General features: G+C 41.2%; 1 long non-coding RNA gene across 1 annotated transcript; it reads right to left on the bottom strand.

The window, feature by feature from the left end:
- Positions 1–1,302: 1,302 nt before the first annotated feature.
- LOC122463602 lies at positions 1,303–12,396 on the bottom strand. Its single transcript, XR_006287112.1, has 3 exons — positions 12,268–12,396; positions 4,851–4,875; positions 1,303–1,322 (listed from the first exon to the last, which is right to left on the bottom strand). It is a non-coding gene; the product is annotated as an uncharacterized LOC122463602 (long non-coding RNA).
- Between the last annotated feature and the right edge of the window lie 12,499 nt (positions 12,397–24,895).

The raw sequence follows: 24,895 nt of genomic DNA, 5'->3' as shown, positions 1-24,895 counted from the left end.
AGATTCCCATCCTGTAAACAATTCCTTTTATGTTATCCAACTGTGAAGTGGACACAATCAGCTGCTGAAAGGGAATGAGAGAAATATCCTGGTGCACTCTCTTATCTACAGATGTTTGCTACAGACAACAAATGTGCAAAGGATTTTGTTTTTTTAAACCGTTACTCGCAAAAGAGTTGGCCATTTACATGACAGTTATTTCCTCTAGAATACAAGTGATGTGGCCCCATCAGCTGCAGTCTCTCTTCAAGTATTTCTCCTAAACTAATACTTCCTGGAAGTAGGAATATCACATTTATCAGAGCCCAAGTGCAATATTCAGCTAAGAAAATTAGAGATAATATATCAAAATGTAGCTGATGTACGAAGGGAACAATATATACTCTACTGTTTAAGCTTTCACAAAGCATTAGATACATAAATCACTTCAAAATGCTAAAAGTCAAAATACAGCAACGAAAATACAGCATCTCAGCAAGGATGAGATTCTCCTTTCCTTAGAAGGATCAAGCACTTTGTGGAGTGTCCAATTTATTTTAGAACAAGCAAAAGGCACCTGCACATGATCTACAGTGAATTGTACATTTGACAATCAATGATAAACTGCAGTGTTTGCACCCAAATAAAACAGAGAAAGCCATGCTACATTTCAAGGGTCATGACTCTCAGATGCATCAGACATTCTGCCAGTTTCATGATTCTGAAGATGAATGTGCTTTTGCTCAGCCCAATGGGGGCTGAGAAACTGAAAATATCATCCACTGTTACTCTGCATAGAAAGGGAAAGCAATGAAAAGAAACGTCATTGTCACTAAGCAACATATCGCACATGCTCTAAACCAGGGGCTCCCCTAACAAATTTTTTGGTGGCCTCAGAGTGCAACCACCAATTCTTGCTGGTGGCCACTCTAACAGTTTTTCCAAGCTGGAGTCTCACTGCCCTGGGCTGAAGCCTGGAGCCCCGTAGCTGGAGCCAGGGTGGGAGGAAGATGAAGCCCAGAACCCCAGGGCTGAAACTGGAGAGGAAGGGGCTCTGAAGCCAGAAGCCCAACCCAGAAGCCCCTCCACCCTCTGGAAGGTGGGCCAGGAACTCACCTGCTGCCTGCAGAGCTGAGGGTTCCTCCCTCACTGAGCACATACCCTGGCCTCACATGTCTGCAGATGTGCTACCTGGACCCCACAGTGGGCTGCGTGGTGAATGGTGCCGATCCCCTGCTGATGGTGCCAGCAAACATCAAGGCAGCGCATCCAGGAGCAACGGCTGGATGCGGCAGGGAGGGGCCGCTGCTTTGTCATGGTGGCCGCATTTGAGAAACACTGCTCTAAACAGCCAAAAACTTATGTGAATGCACTGCTAACAATGAGAAATTAAGCCCACAAAAACCCTGGCATTCAAGAGTTAAATTTCTAAATCACCATTAACTAAACAATGTAACACCTATATAGATTAATTTTGTACCTGTTAAAGAAAGGTATATGGGTACCTTAATATATTGTTCAATAATATATCATTTGTGCAGCATGGATGAGTAATCATCGCTGTAAGAAACTTTGGCTTGGGGTGCTTAGTTTCTCAGATCTGATGTTTGATTAAAAAATTTTTTACTCCATTTTCCTAAGTAGCTATGAAGAAATTTGTAAGAAAAGAAGAACAAAATAGGAAACCCTTTTGCACCGAAAGACTCTTAACTATTTTGTGTTTCAGAGTAACAGCCGTGTTAGTCTGTATTCGTAAAAAGAAAAGGAGTACTTGTGGCACCTTAGAGACGAACCAGTTTATTTGAGCATGAGCTTTCGTGAGCTACAGCTCACTTCATCGGATGCATCCGATGAAGTGAGCTGTAGCTCACGAAAGCTCATGCTCAAATAAACTGGTTCGTCTCTAAGGTGCCACAAGTACTCCTTTTCTTTTTAACTATTTTGTGGTGGCCATAAAATGTTGCAGCCTAAAAGAAATGAATAATAAATCTTCTGTTGTAAATGAGCAGACTCATAGGGCCAGAATCTGACATCAGTAACATCACCATCAATCTAGAATAACCCCATTTATTTAAATAGCTTTACTCCTGATTTACACTGGTGTAAATGAGATCTGATGCTAACCCATGATTTCATAATGGTAAAACACAAAATTGATTTTCTTAAATTGTGGCTGGATTTTCATCTCTCAGTGAGGACTATAGTTGTGCTTTGTTCAAAGGTTAGAGCTTCAGCAGCTGCGATTTATTCTAAGTCTAAAAGATTTATTTTTGAGAAAGAGATGAGGACACATATATATACTTTTTCAAGTCTTAGAATACAGTACCTTTAGTAATAAGTGCTACTATTAAGGTAATTGGGCAACTAGCTGATGAGAAAGAGGGGTAAGAGTCAAATTAACATAAAAGCTTGCTCGCCTCCAAACAGTTCAGTTGCAGAAAGCTCAAGAAACCTGGAGAGGAGAGGAGGGGGTGTCAGGCCAGTGCCTTCACCATATTATCATCTTCTCCCTGCAACTGAAACCACCACGGATCTCAGCAGGAACAGTCATGGCACTAATTTAAAGCAGTGGCAGCCTTGGGTTTCTGTCCTGAGATCCAGTTTGGGTCCCTCCTCTGAACATCTCATGTATCCAACTGACTGACAACTGCGTTGTGTCCTGGCTAATAGCCATTGCAATGGGGCACTTCTGTAACACCTCCCTTCTGTTGTCAGAGGCCTTCAGAGCTTGTCATGAAAATTCCTCCACTAAGCCTGGGAGGACGGTTAATATCATTGTTTCATTGCTGTCATACTACTTTTATTGTATATATTTTAAAATATTGTGCACAGCTTTTACAAGTCATCCATAATTTCCACTTCTTCTGTCTTCCTTGTATCTCTATGAACAGACTACATAAATTTGCACTTTTATCCTCCTACAATGGGTCTTTGTTGTACTAAGGGTTCTGTTTATCTGCTGAATTGGGAGCTCATTGGACCTGACAACACACACACCTGCCTATTTTCAAACTGACTCGGCAGGTATTGTGACAATTGTATTCAATACAGAAGGATTTCAATGTAAAACATGTGTCTGAGAAAGTTTAGAGAATGAAATCAGTCAGTGCTGGAATCTCTCATTGTGGACTTGATAAGGAGACGAATTGTGTGTTATTTGAAATATTTTTGTACTCCTTCCCCTCTTTCAAAAGGGATGAATGTTATTGATACAGGTGACTGGGGACTAAGCAGGGCTTAAAGTCTCCAGATTTCCTTTTGTAAACGAATATACAAAAATCAGAAGTGGCATATTTTTAATAAGAAAGGAATGTATTGCCTGTTATTTTTAAACTTTGTCTTGAAGAGAAAATTTGCCTTCATAAGACTGACCCTTTAAACTGCCCCCAGATACAGCTGAAACATACAAATAGTGTTTTATATGGGAGCAAGATGTCTATGGAAAAACTTCCTTTAGCCTCCGTCAGTTTTTTCTATCAGTCCTACTAACTGCTTTATCTACAATACCTTTAACTTATACTCAGAGATCTTGAACATACATCTATAATATGTTGTGAACTAACTGACTTCTAACACTCCCCACAAACATCTTTTCCCACTCTATAATTCTTGTCACTGATTTCCTCTTATCACACACCAAATTTCAGTTCCTGGTCCCCACATTAAAGACTCTACACAACTCTTTCCCCGCTTACATCTCCGCTTTAATTGTTCCCTACTCCCCTTGTTCCGTGACCCTGCTAAGCTTCCATTCTAATGTTCTTTACCCAATCTTGTCATCATGCTTCTTCCATACTTAGAACTGTCTTCCACTTCTTGTGTGTCAGGTCAACTCGCTTTCCTTCTTCAAATCCCTTCTTAATTCTGTTCTTCCCAGGTTCTTATAATGCACTAGTCACCACTGTATCCAAGTATACTTCTTTTACAATGCCTTCCTATGCTGACCTCTTCAATAACATTTGCATGTCATTGTTTTTGAGCTGTTATCTGTTGTATAGTATACCGTAAGAGTTAAGTTGCAAGGTCCTTAGGGCCAGGAACTTGTTACTTATGTTTGTAAAGCCTGTAGTCTATCTATTGACAGCACAAAGTTCCCAACCTTGTTTCACTTGTGGTCTTGAAGCTCATAATATTTTTCTCCACATCCCAGAATCCTTTGCAACTTATTTTAAAAAGATCAGAAATGCAGCTCTTTTGCTGATCTTTACCCATAAGACCATATCACTGCTGGCTGCTCCCAACATGGTCCCTTTATGACTACAACCAGTCATGGTAGTTTAGAGTCACTGTTAGGCAATGCCAGGACCAGAGACAATGTAGAACCAGCCCTCTCAAAATCAGGAGCTCCGTCTAGCTCCTTTGCACCCATACCTTCTTCTCTTCTCCCTCATCACCTGCAGCCTGTGGATTCTCTAGTTCGGCATGTATTAGCATGGCCATGAATTTGGTGATCAGCTTATTTTCTTTTAACACAAAGAAGTCCGGCAGTATTTCAGGCTATATTTGCTACCTAAACAAAGTCTTTTTTTGTTTCTTAATTTGGAGCCATATTGTACCATCTTTAAGTCATAGTTTCATCAGGTTCAATTATAATTTTTTTTTCTGCTTAACAAAAAATATTACTTCTTCCTCTAAAAAAAAAACAAACAAACAAAAAACAAAACAAAAAAACACAATGGCCTGGTATGCTCCCTTATTTTTTTAAAAAAATCTCAAAATCTCTGCATTCCCAGCATTCTCTCACCCCACCACTTTCACCACTAGAAAAAAACAAATAAAAAAATCCCCTGCTTTATGCACAAAGATATGTAAAGGGACATCATTCCAGTTCAATGTAGAGATTTAAATCATTCAAACATCAAGTTTCATACCTGTTTAACTGGATATTGTCATCTCCTGTGTCAAATACAAACAGTGAGATCAGGAGAAATATTTCTCTGTGGGAAGCATTTCTACTGTACAGTCACTTCTAAATGATTAGAATCCCTTTATTACCTTTCTGCAGTCTGTAGATCAGGTCTGGACTTTATAAAGTGCTAGCAGGAGTATTTAATGGCTGGTAGGTATTCAGGGGTCATGCACCAAAGATAACATGTGGAGCCACTATTTCGTATAGGAAAGTAAATTAATAATTTCTTAATACAGACTGTGGTTAACCATCACTTGGCTCTAACTTAAAAATAGGATTCATTTGTATTTCTTTAACTTTTTCCATTTTTTTTCCCCCTTGGAGAAAACCCAGATGAAAAAATGTTATTCTGGGAAAGTGACAGGCTCAGTACTGTGTCATCCTTTATAAGATCAAAATTTCTGATAATTATCTCATATGTTCTCGGTGTGTTTCTTTCAAATACACTACAGCAGTATACAAAAGTATGGCTGCAATAATTAGGGCAATATTCTTATATAGAGAAATTATATTTATTATTAATTCATATTTATAGTGCAGTAACCTAGAGGTCCCAATCTGGGCCCCAGTATGCTATGCACTGTAAAAACATGCAGAAAGATTTTATAATCTAAAAGCCTGACCCTGAAAATACTTATGCATGTGAGTAGTCCCATTTTGTTCAGGGGGACTACCTACGTCTTTAAAGGTACTAACAGTTATAAATCTTTGCAGATTGTGACCTAAAAAGATAAATGACAAGTGAGGAGAGAGGGTTATATACAGTTTTATATGCACATATAATTTGTTTTTATTGCTGTAATTACAAATACTTAAAGGAAGTGTCACTCAATAGAGGCACACAAACTGATTTCGATCCAGATTCTGATTTATCCATTCCATCACTTCTAATTTCTTTACAGTCTACTCAGGGCCATCCTTACCCATATGCAAAGTACGCAGCTGCGTAGGGTACCACGAAATTTGGGGCACCACATTCCCTAGTGCCCTGCGCAGCTGCGTGCTGCTCCAGCCCCTGCTCCAGCTCTTCCCCAGGGCCTCTGCCACTGCTCCGCCCCGCCCCTTACCCACCCCAGCCCTGCACTCCTGCTCCCCCAAGCCGCCACCCCCCCCCACGGAGACCTGGGGCCCACTCTACGCCCCCCTCCCCCCCCCGCAGAGTTCTGGGGCCTGTTCCCCCCCTGGCCCCGGCGGAGGCCGGGGGCCAGCCCACCTGCTCCCCCCCATCCCCGCCCCCACGGGGGAGCTGCATAGGGCCCCAGAATTGCTAGGGACGGCCCTGAGTCTACTTCATCATTAATATACTATGCTACTCTACTACCTTTAACCTTTATTTTGGTCTTTCCTGAACAGCACATACTCTTCAATGCCTTAGTCCAGCCATGACTATCATTTCACCATGTTTCTGTCATCCTATCTAGTTTCACTTCCTGCCCCAGTATCTAGTTTCACTTCTAGTTTCACTAGTTTCTAGTGTCCTGGTGCCCCACACAGCTGCGTGCTGCTCCAGCCCCTGCTCTGGCTCTTCCCAAGGGCCCCCTAATATCTAGAATATCTAGTTTCACTTCCTGCGCCAGTAGTTCTAGTTCCTCCATTTTGTTACCCAGCTCCTTGCCTTGATATACAGCCATCTTAGTTGTTTCTGCTTGGCTTCACCCAGATTCCTTGCCTGATTAGTTACAGTCATTTTACTGCTTGTATTGCCTACCTGACTGTTACTGTCAGTGGCATTAGCACTATCTTTCCTCTTGTTTTCCATTCTCTTACTTTTTGTTGATCCTTTCTCCATTCCTGTATCCTTTTTTACTTGATTTTCCTCCTGCTCAGTATTAGAATCAAATGTAAGGATTACAGGAGCGTCTCCCAACCATCTCCTCTAAATTCCTAGGTTTCAGAGTAACAGCCGTGTTAGTCTGTATTCGCAAAAAGAAAAGGAGTACTTGTGGCACCTTCACTCGGATGAAGTGAGCTGTAGCTCATGAAAGCTTATGCTCAAATAAATTGGTTAGTCTCTAAGGTGCCACAAGTACTCCTTTTCTTTTTTCTAAATTCCTAGTTTAATTTAGGAATGTCAACCTACATCCCAGAAGTCTATTTCCCTTCCTACTCAGGTGTAGTCTACCACATTAGAACATCCCAAAGACCCTAAAGCACCACTGGAGATCACCTGAGCCTCCATTTATTAAAGCATCTCCCCTAGACTGTTGTAATATTCTTTGATGCATCTCAGCAAGAATCTATCAGTATCATTTGTTCCCACATGAAGATCAAACAGTGAATTCTTTCCTGCTCCCATTATGATCCTCTTCAGTCTCAGGTCCACAACCCTTATCTCATCTCCCAGCAGATAGCATATCCTTCTGTTTTTCAGATTAGCTCTGGTTAAAGGCCTGTCTGTTCTTCTTAATAGGAAGTCCCCAAACATGTAGACCTGCCCTTTCCTGGTATTGGTGAGATTCTCTGGCCTTCCCCTTATTTTTTTCTGATGGCAAGTCTTCTTGTCTTCTGTTCTTACTTGCAGTCTTCTGCGATTCATCCTCTATCCTTATTGGGCTCTGAACTCTGGGTATTTCCATTGTCTCTTCCCCTCTTCTTGTAGGACTAGCCACTCTTCTCTTCTTCCTTCATCTCCCCTTGTCTGTTACAGCCTGCTTCTCCCCTTCAGTTTTGAACTCAGTGAAGGTGTTCCAAAGCTCTATTTCTTCTTCACTAGCTGCTCTTTTCCTCTGCCTTGTTCTCATAATCACATATTTCCACTGGCCACTTTCCTCATCCAAGCAGTCTACCCTCACCGTTCTCTGGTCCGGCATGCATATATAAGTCTGAGGTTTCTCTTCAGCCTCCTCTCTCCTTCCCTCCATCACTTCCTCAAATCTCCTTCAAACATCAACAATAGTTTCTAGCTGCATCTCCAAATCTCAGATCTCCTCTTCCATCAGATCCTACAGGCAGTTCTGTATACACATGAAACACCTTTCAGGTACCCTCTTTGGAATAATGTACATCCCAGAGCTTCTACTTCCAATCATCTTCATTGTCTCTCCCATTCTTTGAGTCACTATCACTGTAGCTGTCACAGCCATGCCTTCTAAGGTCTTGTCAAGAATGAAAAGAAAAAAAACTGAACACACACACACACACACACACCGCCCAAACTCTTCTTAGGGCATGGCTACACTTGCGAGTTAGAGCGCATTAAAACAGCCCAGTGCACTCTAACTCATGATGCGTCCTGTCAAGGCACGTAGAGCACTCTGACTCCGTGGCTAGAGTGCTCCTGGTACTCCACCTCGGCGAGTGGAATAACATTTTGTGCGCCCCCGCTGAAGAGCCGCAGTGCCCGTGTGGATGCCCTGGTCTATTAATGCACTCTGATTGGCCTCCAGAAGTGTCCCACAATGCCTGTTCTAGCCACTCTGGTCATCACTTTGAACTCTACTGCCCTGCCCTCAGGTGACCAACTGTCAGACCTACCCTTTAAATTCTCTGGGAATTTTGAAAATCCCCTTCCTGTTTGCTCAGCCAGGCATGGAATACTCTCAACTAATTTTTTCAGGTGACCATGCCTCCACGCGCTAGGTGATACCCGGTATGGAGCAATGGCGAGGTGCTGGACATCATCAGTGTTTGGGGGGGAAGAAGCTGTCCACTCCCAGCCGTGCTCCAGCCGTAGGAATTACGATACCTTCGGGCAGATATCAAGGGACATGATGGAAAGCGGCCATGACTAGGACGCTCTGCAGAGCAGGGTTAAAGTGAAGGAGCTGTGGAATGCCTACCGCAAAGCCCGAGAGGCAAACCGCCGCTCCGGTGCTGCCCCCACAACCTGCCATTTTTACAAAGAGCTGGACACGATACTTGGGAGTGACCCCACATCCACTCCGAGTACCACCATGAACACTTCAGAGCCCAGTCCAACAAGGCGGGAGGAGGAGGAGGAGCAGCAAAGCAGGAGCAAGGCTGCTGAGGTGGAGGAAGACACCCTGGCATCCCTAGATGCATGCAGCCAGGAGCTGTTCTCAAGCCAGGAGGAAGTTAGCCAGTCATGGTGGCTGGTGCTTGGGGAAGGACAAACACCAGAGCAGGTTCCCAGTAAGTGGCTTTTATTTTGGGAAGGAAGTTATTCGGTGCGGGCTCTTGGGGTGAGGAGGGTAAGGGCTGCATGCATGCCTAGATGCATAATAGGGTGTTGACGTCCTTTCTCACATTGCGGTAATCGGCCTCAGTGATCTCTTCAAAGGTCTCATCCAGAACTTGGGCAATGCGCTTGCACAGGTTTCGTGGGGGAGCCACTGTGGTCCTTGTCCCAGTCAGACTAACATGTCCGCGCTGCTGTGCTGTGAGGGGTGGGGAGACCATTGCTGCACACGGGTAAGCTGCCTATGGGCCAGTGCGGAAGCCACATTGTAGTAGAAGACCCTCCCTTGCTTCCCAGTCACCCTCAGCAGCGAGATATCTTCCAGATATCTTCCACAAACTCCTGTGGAAAATGTGGGGACAGTGTTCAGCATAGGGGTCCCCTGCAGCTCTTGGGTCTCCCCAAGGCACAGAAACCCTGGAGGACAGTACAGCCATGAAAGAATCAGTCCCCCTTCACCCTGTGCTTACCATTTTGGGGCTCACAGGGGTTATGTGCGCTCGCTTTGGGACAGGCAAATTATGCGATTGTGTAGGCTGTTCTTGCCTTCCTTAAGTACAGGAGAATCATTGCTCTGTCTGGTGTGAACAATGCTGCCTCTGTTAAGTGTTGCATTTTGCCTTTACAGATGTAACCTTGAGATCTCAGCCGTCTGTGTTATCACCGGCCAAGAAGCTGCAAAGAATCAGGAAGAGGCCACGAAGAAGCAAAGAAGACATGCTGCATGAAGTAATGCAGCACTCCCTTAATGAAAATCAAAAAGTGCAGGAGTGGCGGGAGAGTGAAAGGAGGGTCCGCCAGCAGAATGCGGCTCGCCAGCACCAAAGCACAGAGCAGTTGATAAGCATCATGGAGCACCAAGCAGACTTGATCCAGGGGCTTGTAGCCATGCAGGCGGAGCACTACCCCGCCCACCCCCCTCCCCTGCAGCCCTTGTCCCAAAACTCTTTCCCTTGCACTCCCATGTCACCTCCAACCCACTTTCCCCAACATCTGGGTTCTTACCACCACCAGCTGCCTCCAGCACCTGTAGCTTCATCACCCAGCCCTGAAAACTACGACCCTCACCCACTGCACTCAACCCCCATCACCATGCTGTATAGCCATCCTGAAGTACAGCACTCATTGCACAGCACTCCAGACAGGAAGGCTGAGTATGATAACAGGATATACGCAAACCTGTGATTGTACCGTTCCCCACCCCACCCACTTGCCCTTTGTGTTTACCAAGCAGTTGTGTTTCTTTTCAATAAATGCATTTTCTTTTCATTAAATGGATTTTTTTTGCTTTGAAAACATTCTTTATTATTGCATAACATAAAAGATACCTTAGCCCAGGAAAGCAACAGGCACTGCAAGTCAGCGTATCACACGTAGCAAACACAGATTCCTACTAACACTGGAACCACTGCACTTCACTCCCGTGCAGGGCACCAGACATTACTGTTGGCTTTCAGACTCAAATTGTTTCCTCAAGGCATCCCTAATCCTAGCAGCCCCACACTGAGCCCTCTAATAGCCCTGCTCTCTGGCTGTTCAAATTCAGCCTCCAGGAGTTGAACCTCTGAGTTCCATGCCTGAGTGAATCTTTCACCCTTCCCTTCACAAATGTTACGGAGGGTACAGGACGCAGATATATGCAGGGATGCTGTCATCGGCCAGGTCCAGCTTCCCATACAGACAGCGCCAGCAGCCCTTTAAATGGCCAAAAGCACACTCCACAGTCATTCTGCACCGGCTCAGCCTGTTGCTGAACTGCTCCTTGCTGCTGTCAAGGTTCCCTGTGTAGGGTTTCATGAGCCACTTCCCCTGTGGTGATCTTCTGGTCTGGGAAAAAGTCCTGCTTGCAGCTTCCTGAACAGGCCAGTGTTCTGAAAGATGCGTGCGTCATGCAGTTTTCCAGGCCAGCCTGCGTTAATGTCAATGAAACCCTCATAGTGATCCACAAGTGCCTGGAGAACCATAAAGAAATACCCCTTCCGATTAATGTACTCGGAGGCTAGGTGGGCTGGGGTCAGAATTGGAATATGCGTCCCATCTATCACTCCTCCACAGTTAGGGAAACCCATTTGTGCAAAGCCAGCCACAATGTCATGCCCGTTACCCGGAGTAACGGTCCTTCTGAGCAGGATGCGATTAATGACCCAGCAAACTTGCATCAACATGATTCCAGCGGTCGACTTCCCGACTCCAAACTGGTTAGCGACCAATTGGTAGCTGTCTAGAGTTGCCAGCTTCCAGATTGCAATAGCCACCCAGTTCTCCACTGTCAGGGCAGCTCTCGTGTCCTTGCACTGCAGGGTGTGGAAGAGCTCCTCACACAGTTCCGTGAAAGTGGCTTTTCTCATCCGAAAGCTCTGCAGCCACTGCTCGTCATCCCAGACTTCCATGACGATGTGATCCCAGCACTCAGTGCTTGTTTCCCGAGCCCAGAAGCGCCATTCCACAGTGGTGAGCATGTCCGTGAATGCCACAAGCAATCTTGTGTCGTATGCATTACTCGCGTCGATATCATCGTCGGAGCCCTCACTGTCACTTTGGATCTTAAGGAGTAACTTGACTGCCAAACGTGACATGCTGGCGAGACTCGTCGGCATACTCCTCAGCAGTTCAGGCTCCATTCCCACAGACCGAAAGGGCAGACAGAGCGCGCAGTACAAAAAACATTGAAAGATGGCGCCAAATGTAGCTGGAGACACAGGGATTGCTGGGATGCGAACCGATGCATCACGGGCGTTGGGACAGGACCCAGAACGCCTCTCACCCCCAGCCCCTTCCCACAAGCCACAGCGCCAGAATGGGAAGAGGTGCTCTGTGGGATAGCTGCCCACAATGCACTGCTCCCAGTGCCGCTGCAAGTGCCGCAAACGTGGACATGCCAGTGCGCTTGGAGCTATCAGTACGGACAGACTGCAGCGCTTTCCCTACTGTGCTGTACGAAGGCGGGTTTAACTCAAAGCGCTCTACATCTGCAGGTGTCGTCATGCTCTTACAAACCTCCACTCAAACTCCCCTGTTTTCATTTCTATTTGCTGTCTCCTGCACTGCTGGCTGGCCAGGCGGCTGCCTTCACAGGCCTGCTGATTAGGTTCACCCCCTATCAAGGTTCAGCTGTAATCAAAGGCTCTGCCTCTCACATAGCACACTGCCCCCGTCAGACTTTGCAAACTGAAAACAAACCAGTAAGCAACACACGCACACATACCCAAGAACTCATTGCCCTGAAGGAACAGAGGCTTACCTCCCTTCTCCAGCTGATTGCCACTCAAACACCCCTGGTTTTTAGCTCTTTTTGCTGGTTCCTGTGCCACTGCATTCATTAAATGGGAGTGTTGCCTGAGTAAGGACTGCAGAAAATGACCTGTTAACAACAGCTGAACATCTGTGCATTATATTTGTTAGAGATTTCCATGTAGTTCAACCACAAATAAATTATAACCAGCAATGCTTTGAAAAACAGTTACATTTCTCTCTCAATTCTAAATATACATGCTTCCTTTTTCACATCACAGCCTTGCTAAAAAATGTTAATGTCCCCTCCATTGTTTGTTTTCACATAATGACTTTAACATTGTTAATTCTCTTCCCTGTTACTGGAAACTACCTTTTATTTTACCCTCTCTTCAAATATCCTCATGTGCAGACCAGCAGGATACAGAACGAGACACACCTATTTGCTTAATCTAAACATACCAGAGTTATCATCCCATCTTGAAAGTTCTCCTCTTCCTTCCACTCTGCCTCTCCCACCCCTCCTGTCACAAAAAGACTTCTGTTCTGTTCCCTTTGATGTCAGTGCATCTGGATTACTGGTTTTAGTGTCAGCCAGGATCTAGTACATTTAAAAGAAAAATCAAAAGAGGAGCTACTCAAGCTCTCCAAACACTTAAGCACATGCGCGACTTTAAACACATGAATAGTCTACTTGAAACATGCTCTCTTTTAAACCATTGGGATTATTAATGTGAGAAAAGTTATGCAGGAGCAGGGACTAAAAACGTCAATCCTGCAAACATTTAAGGATGGGCATAATTTTACCTACCTGATTCAGAACTGGTCATGTGAGTCAGGGTTGCCAGGGCAACACTAGGGCAGTTTCATTACAAAGCTTAAATCAGTCGTATCCTCCAATACTCCAGAGAGCACATTACCCGCTTACTAAAAATCATCTCATAGGCCATTCCTATTTCTACATGATACTATGGGAATCTTTTCCTGAACATTTTAAAATCAATTTTTAATATTTTACAAACTTTTTTATATTTTAGAATGTCTCTGAGCTGAGAAAAATAATTCATAACAAGAGTAAATAGTACAAAAAACAAATAAAACTTTGTATTAATTAATGTGTATTTTAATGTTTGCTATAATAATAAGACTACAATCAGAAAAACTTTTAGGACAGTGGAAGCAACTAACAGAAAGGGTATAAATTCTATTTGCACAGCTGACTAATGGGGTTCCTATGTCTCATAGCCTGAAGGTCCTTTTAGCTCCCAGAGACTATCGGGACTCACAGATCACATAGGGAGGTTATTTTTCTGCATTGGCAAAATATTTTTTTCTTTTTGATAAAAACTTCACCGTTGTTAACTAAACATTTGTCACCTCAAGGTTAGATTTATAGCACTGCGTTGATCCTGCCATTTCGTGAATGTTTAAACTCCTTGCTCCCTCAGAAGCCAGTGAAAGTCATATCCCCATTTGCTTCATCATCTTTTATTTAATATTTATATTACAGTACTGCCCAGAGACCATACTTAGGATGGGGCCTCCATTGCGAATGGTGGTGTTCAAACACATATGAGAATAAAGTTCTTGTCTCAAAGAGTTTACAATCTAAACTGACATGAACCAGGATTATCTGATGCAAACATGATTCCCAGCAATAGACCTTCTAATTGGACTAAAGTAACAAATGACATATCAGATTAAATCCATTAAACCAGGGGTTTAAATAATACCACTAGTATTGATTTGAAACGGAATTGTTCATTCCAACTCCTGTTGATAGGAAGAAGCTCCAAAACAAGGAGCAAAATGACATAGAAATAGGCCATAGTGGTCAAGCCTTCCATGACTCCATACTAGTCCCCAAGGGGAAAACAGTCATCAGTTTCCAATTAAGTTCATATGACTTGCACCTTGGCCTGAGCAAGATCATACTACAGATTACACTTTATTCACAACTTCTTAGAACTCCTGTTTTTAGAGCTGATCTGGAAACAAATTTTCTGTTTTACAAAAAGTTTTGAGATTTTGAAAAAAAATTGGCTTGAATGGAGATGAAAAGCCAAAATTTTAAAATTTTTCACAAAACAAAATACCAAAACAACTTTATTTTGGGTCAATTGAAACTTTTTTTCTTTTGATAAATTTGAAAATTTCATTATAATTTCAGTCTTTTATTTTTAATGTTTTCATATAGAATAAAATAAATTTCAAAATAAAAGCCATTTTGAAATGAAAAATCAAAACTAGGGCTGTCAATTAAGCACAGTTAATACTTGCAATTAACACAAAACAAATTAACTATTTTAAAAGATATTTGCAATTAATCGCAGTTTTAATTACACTGTTAAACAATAATAGAATACTAATTTAAATTTATTAAAAATATTTTGGATGTTTTTCTACATTTTCAAATATAGTGATTTGAATTACAACACCGAATACAAAGTGTACAGTGCTCACTTCATATTATTATTTTTTATATTTGCACTGTAAAAAGATAAACAAAAGAAATAGTATATTTCAATTCACCTCACACAAGTCCACTCAGTCCTATTTCTTGTTCAGCCAATCACTAAGACAAATAAGTTTGTCTACATTTATGGGAGATAATGCTGCCCACTTCTTATTTATGTCACCTGAAACTGAAAACAGGTGTTCTCATGGCACTGTTGTAACCGGCATAGTAAGGGATTTACTTGTCAGATATGCTAAACATTCTTATGCCCTTTCATGCTTTGACTTGTAGGCTCTAAAGTTTTACATTGTTTTGGTTTTGAGTGCAATTATGTAAAAAAAATACTAATTCTACATTTGTTAGTTGCACTTCCAGGATAAAGAGATTACATTACAGTATTGTATGATGTGAATTGAAAAATACTATTTCTTTTGTATATCCTTTTTACAGTGCAAATATTTGTAATAAATATAATAATATAAAGTGAGCACTTTACACTTTGTATACTGTGTTATAATTGAAATCAATATATTGAAAAGGTAGCAAAACATTCATAAATATTTATAATAAATTTAAATTGGTATTCTATTTTTGTTTAAACAGTGCGATTAAAACTGCTATTAATCACTTCTTTTTTTACTCTCGCAATTAATTGCAATTATATTTTTAATTGTTTGACAGCCCTAATCAAAACCATTTGTTTCAAAAATGTCAAAATGAGACACTGCAACATTTTTGAAACTTGTTTTCCAATTTTTTTTCTACACAAAATTTCACCAAAATCGATGTGACTTTTGTGAAAAAAGTTGGTTTTCCCCAAATGTTTGACAAAAGTTTTCCCCCTGGTTCTACCTGTTTTTTCTTTTTTTTGCTAAAGGGAACATGCCATCCTGAACAACCATCAAAGTGAGGGAAAGTAGATAATGCAAATATCATCATAACAAACACAGTTTTAAATATCAGATTTAGCAAAAATCAATACAAGTGCTGCACACACACATTATTTATGCATCACTGCACACCATGGTGAGGTAAATGACGGATGAAAAATATTTCGATTTAATATGTTGGACTTTGTCCATCAGAAACTCTGTTGTAGGGGAGAACTGCTAAATGTGATATAACCAATTCTGGTAACTAAGGACCCAATTCCTGTTCCCAGTGTTATCAGTGGCATAACTCCACTGGGAATTGGATCAGGCACCATTTCATATAATGTTAAGAAGTATTTTTTATACCTCCAGGGTAATAATGGGGAAGAAAACACAGTATATGTGAACATGACCTCCAGTCCATCAAAACATTTTCCCTCACAAATCATTATGTACCATTGGTCTTGACATTTAGAGCAAGACTGAACATTTGATTGCTCTCATGATTTCCATTTTTTTTATTAACTTGTACACTCTAAGCCCTGAATAAAATAAAATAAAATAAAATAGACAATAATTTGAAATATTTCCGTGCAAAGAATACAAAAAGTAATGAAAAAATCAGTTTAGTTTTGAATGCCAAAATAGTACCCACTCAAGGATTCATTTAAAAGTAATATAGTAAGGGCATCATTAATCTGTTAAAAACATTTAACTCTGAAATCAATTAATTAATAATCTACTGCTATTGATATTCCTATTTATACATTAATTAGAGCAAACTTCATTAAGTAGCAAAGTGTAAGGCATGATAGAAATGAGTTCTAAATACACATTCTTAATGTGTAACAGATTTATTTGAGCATAAGCTTTCGTGGGTAAAAACCCCACTTCTTCATATACTTATGCTCAAATAAATCTGTTAGTCTTTAAGGTGCCACCGGACTCCTTGTTGTTTTTGTGGATACAGACTAACACGGCTACCCCGTGATTCTTAATGTTGTGTAGAGAGCAAAAGACTCATGTTCATATCTGGCATCAGAGAAACAGAGAAGTGCTAATGGACAAATTTTCTTTTACTCTCTTTTTTAATAGATTATAAATGGGACTGAATTCACCAAAAGCTAGAATATGCTGTGGGAGGCTGCTTTGAAGTTCTTGAATTGTCTGGCTTTAACTACAGCAAAATGAATAGGCATGATGTAAAAGTCTGTTTTACATTTTGTTTTGAGATATTAACATGAACATTCTACAAAAAAATTATTTAAACCAGTTTTTTATTAAGATAGTAAAAAACGTAATGCTTGAAATGTTTTACCTGCTCTTTTGCCAAACTCTATAGTAAAAAATGACAATGTGGGAAAACAAAATATGGATCAAACGTTTTAAGGTAAAATTGCAAGTCCAGGTTGTATTTCATTAAGTATACGTAGGTTTTAGTATTATGAATGTAACAAAAGGATTTGTGTTTGTAAAGAAGCAGATATTTATGTTTGTAAATTAAGAACATATGAATTGCCATAGTGAAATAGATTAATTGCCTAGCTAGACTGGAGTCCTGAATCCAATAGCAGCCAATATCAGACGCTTTAGAGAAAGTGGCCTGAATGTATGATATTATAACTTGGGGGCAAATTTCATAGGCCACCTAGGCAAGAGCAGGTTATTGTGGGATGTGTCGTTACATGACAATATTGCAATTCTGTTTTCTGTGTATTGCACTTTTAAAAGAAAGATGTTCCCTTGACTGACTGGCTACCTGCTGGCGCAAGGCTGTGACTGAACTCTAGAGGCCTGGTTCTCTACTCTGTTACACTAGTTTTATGCTAATACAGTAGGAAGATTTTATATATTATATATATATACACACACACACACACACACACACACATATATACACACATACATACATACATATACACACACACACACACACACACACAGAGAACATGAAAAGATCGGGGTTGCCATACCAACTCTAATGAGACAAAGCAATTAAGGTGGGCTATTATCAGCTGGATTTCAATGGAGTTGCACTGGTATAAAACTGGTATAACTACTGTAATTGTCAGACACCGGTTCAATTTCCAAATTCATGTGGAGCCAAAGCCTGCTGCTTGATTCTGTTAGCATTTCTGAGATTCCTCATCAACCAGGATTGAAGTTTTTCCCTCGGTGTAGTTTTGGAAAACAAGGCTGTTCTTTCTGCTCATGCTGGTTTGATGATTTTCAATAGCTCCATCATTGTGAAGCTAGTGACAGAATACTTGGTTTCTACAGTTGTACAGGTTTGAAGCATAAACCTACTTTTGACTAAGAATACAGATGTAGCTTTCACAGAGTCTGGATTCTCTCATTGGAAAAAGAACAGGAGTACTTGTGGCACCTTAGAGACTAACAAATTTATTAGAGCATAAGCTTTTGTGGGCTTCAACCCACTTCATCGGATGCATAGAATGGAACATATAGTAAGAAGATATATATACACACACATACAGAGAAGGTGGAAGTTGCCATACAAACTGTAAGAGGCTAATTAATTAAGATGAGCTAATATCAGCAGGAGAAAAAAAGCTTTTTTAGTGATAATAAAGATGGCCCATTTAGACAGTTGGCAAGAAGGTGTGAGGATACTTAACATAGGGAGATAGATTCAATGTGTAATGACCCAGACACTCCGAATCTCTATTCAAAGCCAAGTTAATGGTATCTAGTTTGCATATTAATTCAAGCTCAGCAGTTTCTCATTGGAGTCTGTTTTTGAAGCTTTTCTGTTGCAAGATAAAAAGAAAAGGAGTACTTGTGGCACCTTAGAGACTAACCAGTTTATTTGAGCATGAGCTTTCGTGAGCTACAGCTCACTTCATCGGATGCATAGCATATCGTGGAAACTGCAGAAGACATTATATACACACAGAGACCATGAAACAAAACTTCCTCCCACCTCACTCCCCCGCTGGCAACAGCTTATCTAAAGTGATCATCAAGTAGAGCCATTTCCAGCACAAATCCAGGTTTTCTCACCCTTCCCCCCGCCCCCCCCCCCACACACACATACAAACTCACTCTCCTGCTGGCAACAGCCCATCCCCCTTTTGAAACCCCTCTTTATAATGCGCATGATAATCAAGGTGGGTCACCTCCAGCACTAATCCAGGTTTTCTCACCCCCACACACCCCCCCCCCTTTTCCAAAAACCACACACACAAACTCATTCTCCTGCTGGCAACAGCTCATCTTACATAGCCACCCTTAAATCTTTTACTGAGTGGCCAGAGAGGTGGAAGTGTTCTCCTACCGGTTGTTCAATGTTATGATTCCTGATGTCAGATTTGTGTCCATTTAGTCTTTTGCGTAGAGACTGTGCAGATGTCCACATATTTATTCAAGTGAAACCATCATAGGTCCAAATCACATTAGCCACACCATCAGGGGCTCGTTCACCTGCACATCTACCAATGTGATATATGCCGTCATGTGCCAGCAATGCCCCTCTGCCATGTACATTGTCCAAACCGGACAGTCTCTACACAAAAGAATAAATGGACACAAATCTGACATCAAGAATCATAACATTGAACAACCGGTAGGAGAACACTTCAACCTCTCTGGCCACTCAGTAAAAGATTAAAGGCCACGGCCAGGGTCAGGGGAGGCTTAGCCTGCCCTGGCCTTTAATATCCACCACCCATGGAGAGGAGAGGAGACTCTGCTTGCTGGGCCATTTCCTACCCAGGGAAGAAAGGAAACAGAGCCTGCTGCAGGACAAAACTTTAGCCCAGTCCTGGCAACCAAGAGGCCAGCTAATGGGAAAAAGAGATGGGTTTAAAGCTGTCAATCCCATCAGATGACTGTACCCCTCCTGGGGTGAAGAGAATAAACTGATATAGTTTTTACACTATTCAACAGCTCTTTTATTATTATTTTTAAATCTAGTCCTCCTCCCACGCCACCCCCCCCCCCAAAATCACTTAAAGTTGTCAACATCACTGTTACTTCAATGCATGCTGAAACATAAGATCTGCATTGCAATTAGTCTTTTGGAACCATTTTCGAACCATGACATAAACCTTTTGACAAAATTTTGGACATTTAGTAGTATTTGCAAATACTCCAATTTATATCTTGAGGTTTTTGTATTATTATTATTTTATTTTGGCATGCTATCTGTGTTTATATGCATTAGTGTAATTTTGGGCATGGTCTTAAGATCTTTCCTTAGGCATAATTACCCACTGATTTTGCTATAACCATACTATATATATATTTGGAAATATTATATCTAGAAAAGGATCATGCTGAATATTCAACTCTGGGAAGGAACATTATAAACTGAGATCCTAATCCTGAATTCTTTGGGTAGCCTAAACTCCTTTCAATATGTTTTGCCCAAGTAGGGGCTGCAGGATGGAACTCCAGATGTGCAAGTGAGATAGTTATATGACTTGTAGCTAACTGAGGTCAGATAGGGATTAAGTGATGATGTGACTCATATATTGTAAATTGTAAAATGACACACTGAGGAAGTATTACAGTGTTGTTCTTGCATCTGTTCCATATTTGAGGAGAACAACATGTTAAACTAGCATAGAGACAGGTCTGCCTTTTCATTAGGTGGTGAAAATGAATGCTACCCAATGTCTTCTTTTGAAGAGTATAATGAAACATGTATCTTGGACTAAATTCCTCTTTGGGTAACCATGCAGGTAGCACCTCTCAGATATTGTAAAGGCCAAACATAAACCTTAGATGCACATAGCAAATGTATGGCTAAGTGTGATGAAGATTAAAGCCATTATGTTTTGTAGGTGATAAGTTGATGGTAATATGTATCGACTCAGATGAAAAAAGATTTAGCATGATAGAGAATGCTGAGGACTTTGAAAAGCTTAGACAATTTTACTGGAAAAAAAATATTTAGACCGATACAAGATGTTGTCTTAATAACACTCAAGTTATCCCAAAGAAGAAAAAGTCACGCAGTAAGGGTGAAGTGACTCTGAATCATGAGTCTAATTTGTTTATGAAGTCATTGGAGCGCTTATGGCTCATCACAGTTATGCTCCTGGCAGATATAACCACAGTGTTGTGTCTTGTCATTACAAAGCTTCCATTTGTTTGATGGCTGCAAACCTTTGACAGTCATTAGAAAGTCACTAGATCCTTGTAGTAGACTATTAACACTGGGCTCTCTCAGTAATTCAGCCTCCATTAGCAAAAGAATGGTTTCTTACAAGCCGCATCTGCCCTTAAGGGTGCTTTAAAATGAGCACAGTAGCTCTTTGTTGTTACTCTTTCACACATTAACAAAGGTTTAATAGAGATAGGAGTGGCTGTTACATGCCTACTGCAATTTGTCTTTTGTCAGTTAATTCAGATCTTTATCATGTCCAACCAGAAGACGGATTAATCAAGATGCAAATATTGCTTCCCTATGAAATAGATAATGCACTCAGAACCAATACATCTCTACTACAGTAAACCTATTATGGATATTCATTGAACAACATTTTGATAAACCAAAATGCTGTTAAATGACTAAAAACAAACCCCAGAGATACTCCCCATCATACATTTTTATCCTGATAGTTTGATAATTATTATTTTTGCCAATTGATGAAGAGGTTTCGTGTAATCACTGTTTTTCCTGCACTGCAAGTCTGAGCAGTGATATTCTTCCTACTGTACTTCTTCATCTCTATCCTTGGCCCCATCTACTCAGCCACTTAAACCTAACTGTAACAGTGCTTTACAATTGTTGATTTTAATTTTAATTCTGTTTAGTCATCTAGCCATTCGGCCAGACCCTCAGCTGGCATAAATTGTCATAGGTCTATCGATATCAGTGAGGCTGATTTACACTAGCTGAGGATCTGTCTCACCAACACTATTTCTGGCATAACAGTGTGCTACCTGTGTCCCATATATATTATATATATATAGGAATTCTGGGTAGCAGTTGAGCAGTGTCTCTGTTGTTTGTATTTGGGGCATGGGATTGTGGACGTTTTGTGTGTCTCACTTAACATTCTGGGAAAATTAATGCTCATCTCAGAATCTGTCAAGTGATGATAACCATGGAAGGGAATTTCAACATGGAAGCCAATGTAGCAATCATGCTACTGTGCAAAACTTCCCAGAGACTTCTTGAACATATATTTTAATTGCTTTGTAAGTTAACAATCCTAGGAATAACCATGACCAGCTAACAAGTTTGCAAAAGTGATAAATCCTCTCTTACATTAGGTGCCAACACATTTTTAAAACACTACTTAATTAAAAAATGGTAGCTAACTCACATTTGTCCTAGTTTAGACAGGACCAAAAAGTGGAGAGTACCCAGTTTTTTAATACAAAGGATCGGCTGGATCAGCAGTGTCAATAGTAGCATCCAGTTCATTATAAAATGAACTGATGGTTCATTAATTACCAGGGTTTTGGTCACTGTCCGATGGTGAATGACTATTCACCCATCAGTGAATTTCTCTCCTTACAGATACAGTCCTTGTAGAAACATTTTATTAACCTGGAAGATCTTTTCACCCCAGACTCAATGAGAGGCCTCACACCAGCATGGACTGGATCATAGACATGTTCACAGAAAGTAAGAGTTCTCATCCATGAAACAAACACAACAGTTCAGCCAGAAGCGGCTGTTGGCAGTGAAGCACATAATAGGTATGTCTACACTGCATTCTAACCCCAGGTGGAACCCAGGCTTGTGGACTCCGTGTTTCCAAGCCCACGCTTGAGCATCCACATTGCCTTGTAAACCTGGGCTTACAATTGCTGGACCTGGGTGTCTCAGCCACATTAATGCATCCATACTGCCCTGCACAGACATTCTGACTCGAGTTTGCAGCTTGAGCTGCATCTACATTGTAAAACAACAGGGCTTAGACCCTTGACACATCAGGACTCGAGCATCGACCACCCCCTTAGTGGGGTCCTAGGACCCAGGTCCTGAGTGCTTGCTGATCCAAGTCAGACTGATTTGTGTGTGGAGAGAAGGGAGGCTTGGGGTCAAATTCCAGTCAGAGCCAGGGCTTAGCGTGCAGGATATGCATACCCATAGCAGCTAGCTCTAGCTGCAACAAGGAATAGAAAATACAAATTGGCAAAGTCCTATTTGTTTATACAGGCAGAATTCCCTGTGGCATGGCTGACACAGGGCATCGAGTCCTGGGGGAGGACTTGTTTATCAAGCACTCTCCATAAGAAGCATTTCACGGTGCTATGGGATGACCTCTTCTAGAAAGAGAAGGCAATTAGAAAGACCATCTAGCCCTTTTACACAGAAATGGTGTTGCATTCCCATGTACATAGAAGTAATAGAGTACAATAGTAGCACAAAAACTATTGTACAGATCAGAGTTAAAATATTATTTTAATGCATGGAGTGTAACCATAGCAGAACCATGATGTCATAGATTCAAATTATGTTTGTCTGCAACTATGCTCTAACTTGGCTATACCATGGCTAAAGGCTTCTGTGCAGATAAGGCCTGTGATTCCCTTTCTCACATATCTCCAGTCCAATAACTTTTCCACAGCACAATGCCGTTTATGGAAAACCCACAAATGCGTTTTCTTGAATCGCTGACCAAAGTGCAAGTCTCATAAGAAGCAGATTATTTATGTTCAGAAAGTTGCTCTGTATCAACAATACTTTCTATGCTGGAAAGTACACGCAGGTCAGATTACATCTTTATATTGAACAAAATAAAATGTAATTTTCAATAATCTGGGAAAATGCTGTAGAGTCAGCGAGTATCAACAATATTTTATTGTTACCAATGGTTACAGTTCACATGCAATTGATGTTTATGTGGCTCCCAAGGAGACTCGGATTAGCTGCCTGAGCTCTGGTGCAGAGCGACGCGTGAGCTTGAGAGCCCAAGCTGCTTCCTGAACTGTAACATCCTCACTGCTATTGTTAGCGTGCTGGCTAACACCTCGCTAGCGTGAGTCCGGCTACCCAGGCCGGGAGACTCACTCTCAGCTGCACTGTAGACATTCCCATTGAACGCAGCACTGACAATTTGTTAGATGGGGACACGAGTGATCTCAGTCAGCTTTCTCCAGCCAGGAAGCATATGTTTACAAGTTGCAGAGGATAAAAGAGATTTATTTTTTTCAGAAACAAAAAAGTTATATTATTCTCCTCTAACTAAAATGAGTTACTTTTTTAAAAATGAAAATAACTGGTCATCTTGTATGCTAACCTCTGTTCCCATTTATTTCTATCAACCACCAAACATATCATTACAAATACAGTGAGAGCAGTAAATTACATTGGCTAGTCATAATAATCACTTTAAATACAGAAGAAACAACATTTTTTATACAATTGCCTTCTTATATGAACTAAACATATAGGGTCCAATTCTGCCACCTTGACTCATGCTGAGCAATACCTTACTCCACATGGAGTCTCACTGAAGTCGAGGGGATACTCCCTGGATAAGGTACTATTCAATATGCATATGGGGTGGGGGGAAAGAAGAGACTCATTCCCACAGTGAAAAACAAAAACAACGCTGTGCAAACACATGCAGTGTTTGTTATAAGACAGTACATTGAAAAATAAAAACAGGCCTGCATACCAGGCACCGAATGTACAAACCCTGCAGAATATCTAGAGCACACATATGTGTAATAAGAGGAGTTCTTAAAATAGGAGTTATTCAGTAAATATCGAGTACCATTTCTGCATCTTGACAATATTTCTGGGTTTTTCCCCCCTACATTCAGAATTACACAGTTTCCACTTTTCTGCTCTTCACTTGGTAGCCCTTCTTGAACAGCTTACATAAAAGTTTGTATATACTATTTACATTAAATATATGTATATTTATTTATTTTATTACTACCCCTGCAAGAGTAAACATAATGCAAGCAGAAGTCCAGCAGTAGAGCGGGAGCTATCCAGTTTATTGCATTAAATGCAGCATAGGTATGTTTACCTCCTTTGTGGGCAGGTTGCATGTGTGTGCATTCGGTGCTTACAACTTGTCAAGTTTCCTTCTCCACTCTGAACTCTAGGGTACAGATGTGGGGACCTGCATGAAAACCCCCTAAGCTTATTTTTACCAGCTTAGGTTAAAACTTCCCCAAGGTACAAACTATTTTATGTTTTGCCCTTGGACTTTATTGCTGTCACCACCAAGCGTCTAAAATATATAACAGGGAAAGAGCCCGCTTGGAAACATCTTTCCCCCCAAAATCCTCCCAAACCTTACACCCCCTTTTCTGGGGAAGACTTGATAAAAATCCTCACCGATTTGCATAGGTGAACACAGACCCAA

This window comes from Chelonia mydas, chromosome 1, assembly GCF_015237465.2.
Source record: "Chelonia mydas isolate rCheMyd1 chromosome 1, rCheMyd1.pri.v2, whole genome shotgun sequence".
NCBI classification, from domain to species: domain Eukaryota; kingdom Metazoa; phylum Chordata; order Testudines; family Cheloniidae; genus Chelonia; species Chelonia mydas.
Note: the sequence above shows the minus strand (reverse complement) of the source record. Positions and strands in the feature narration are given on the sequence as shown.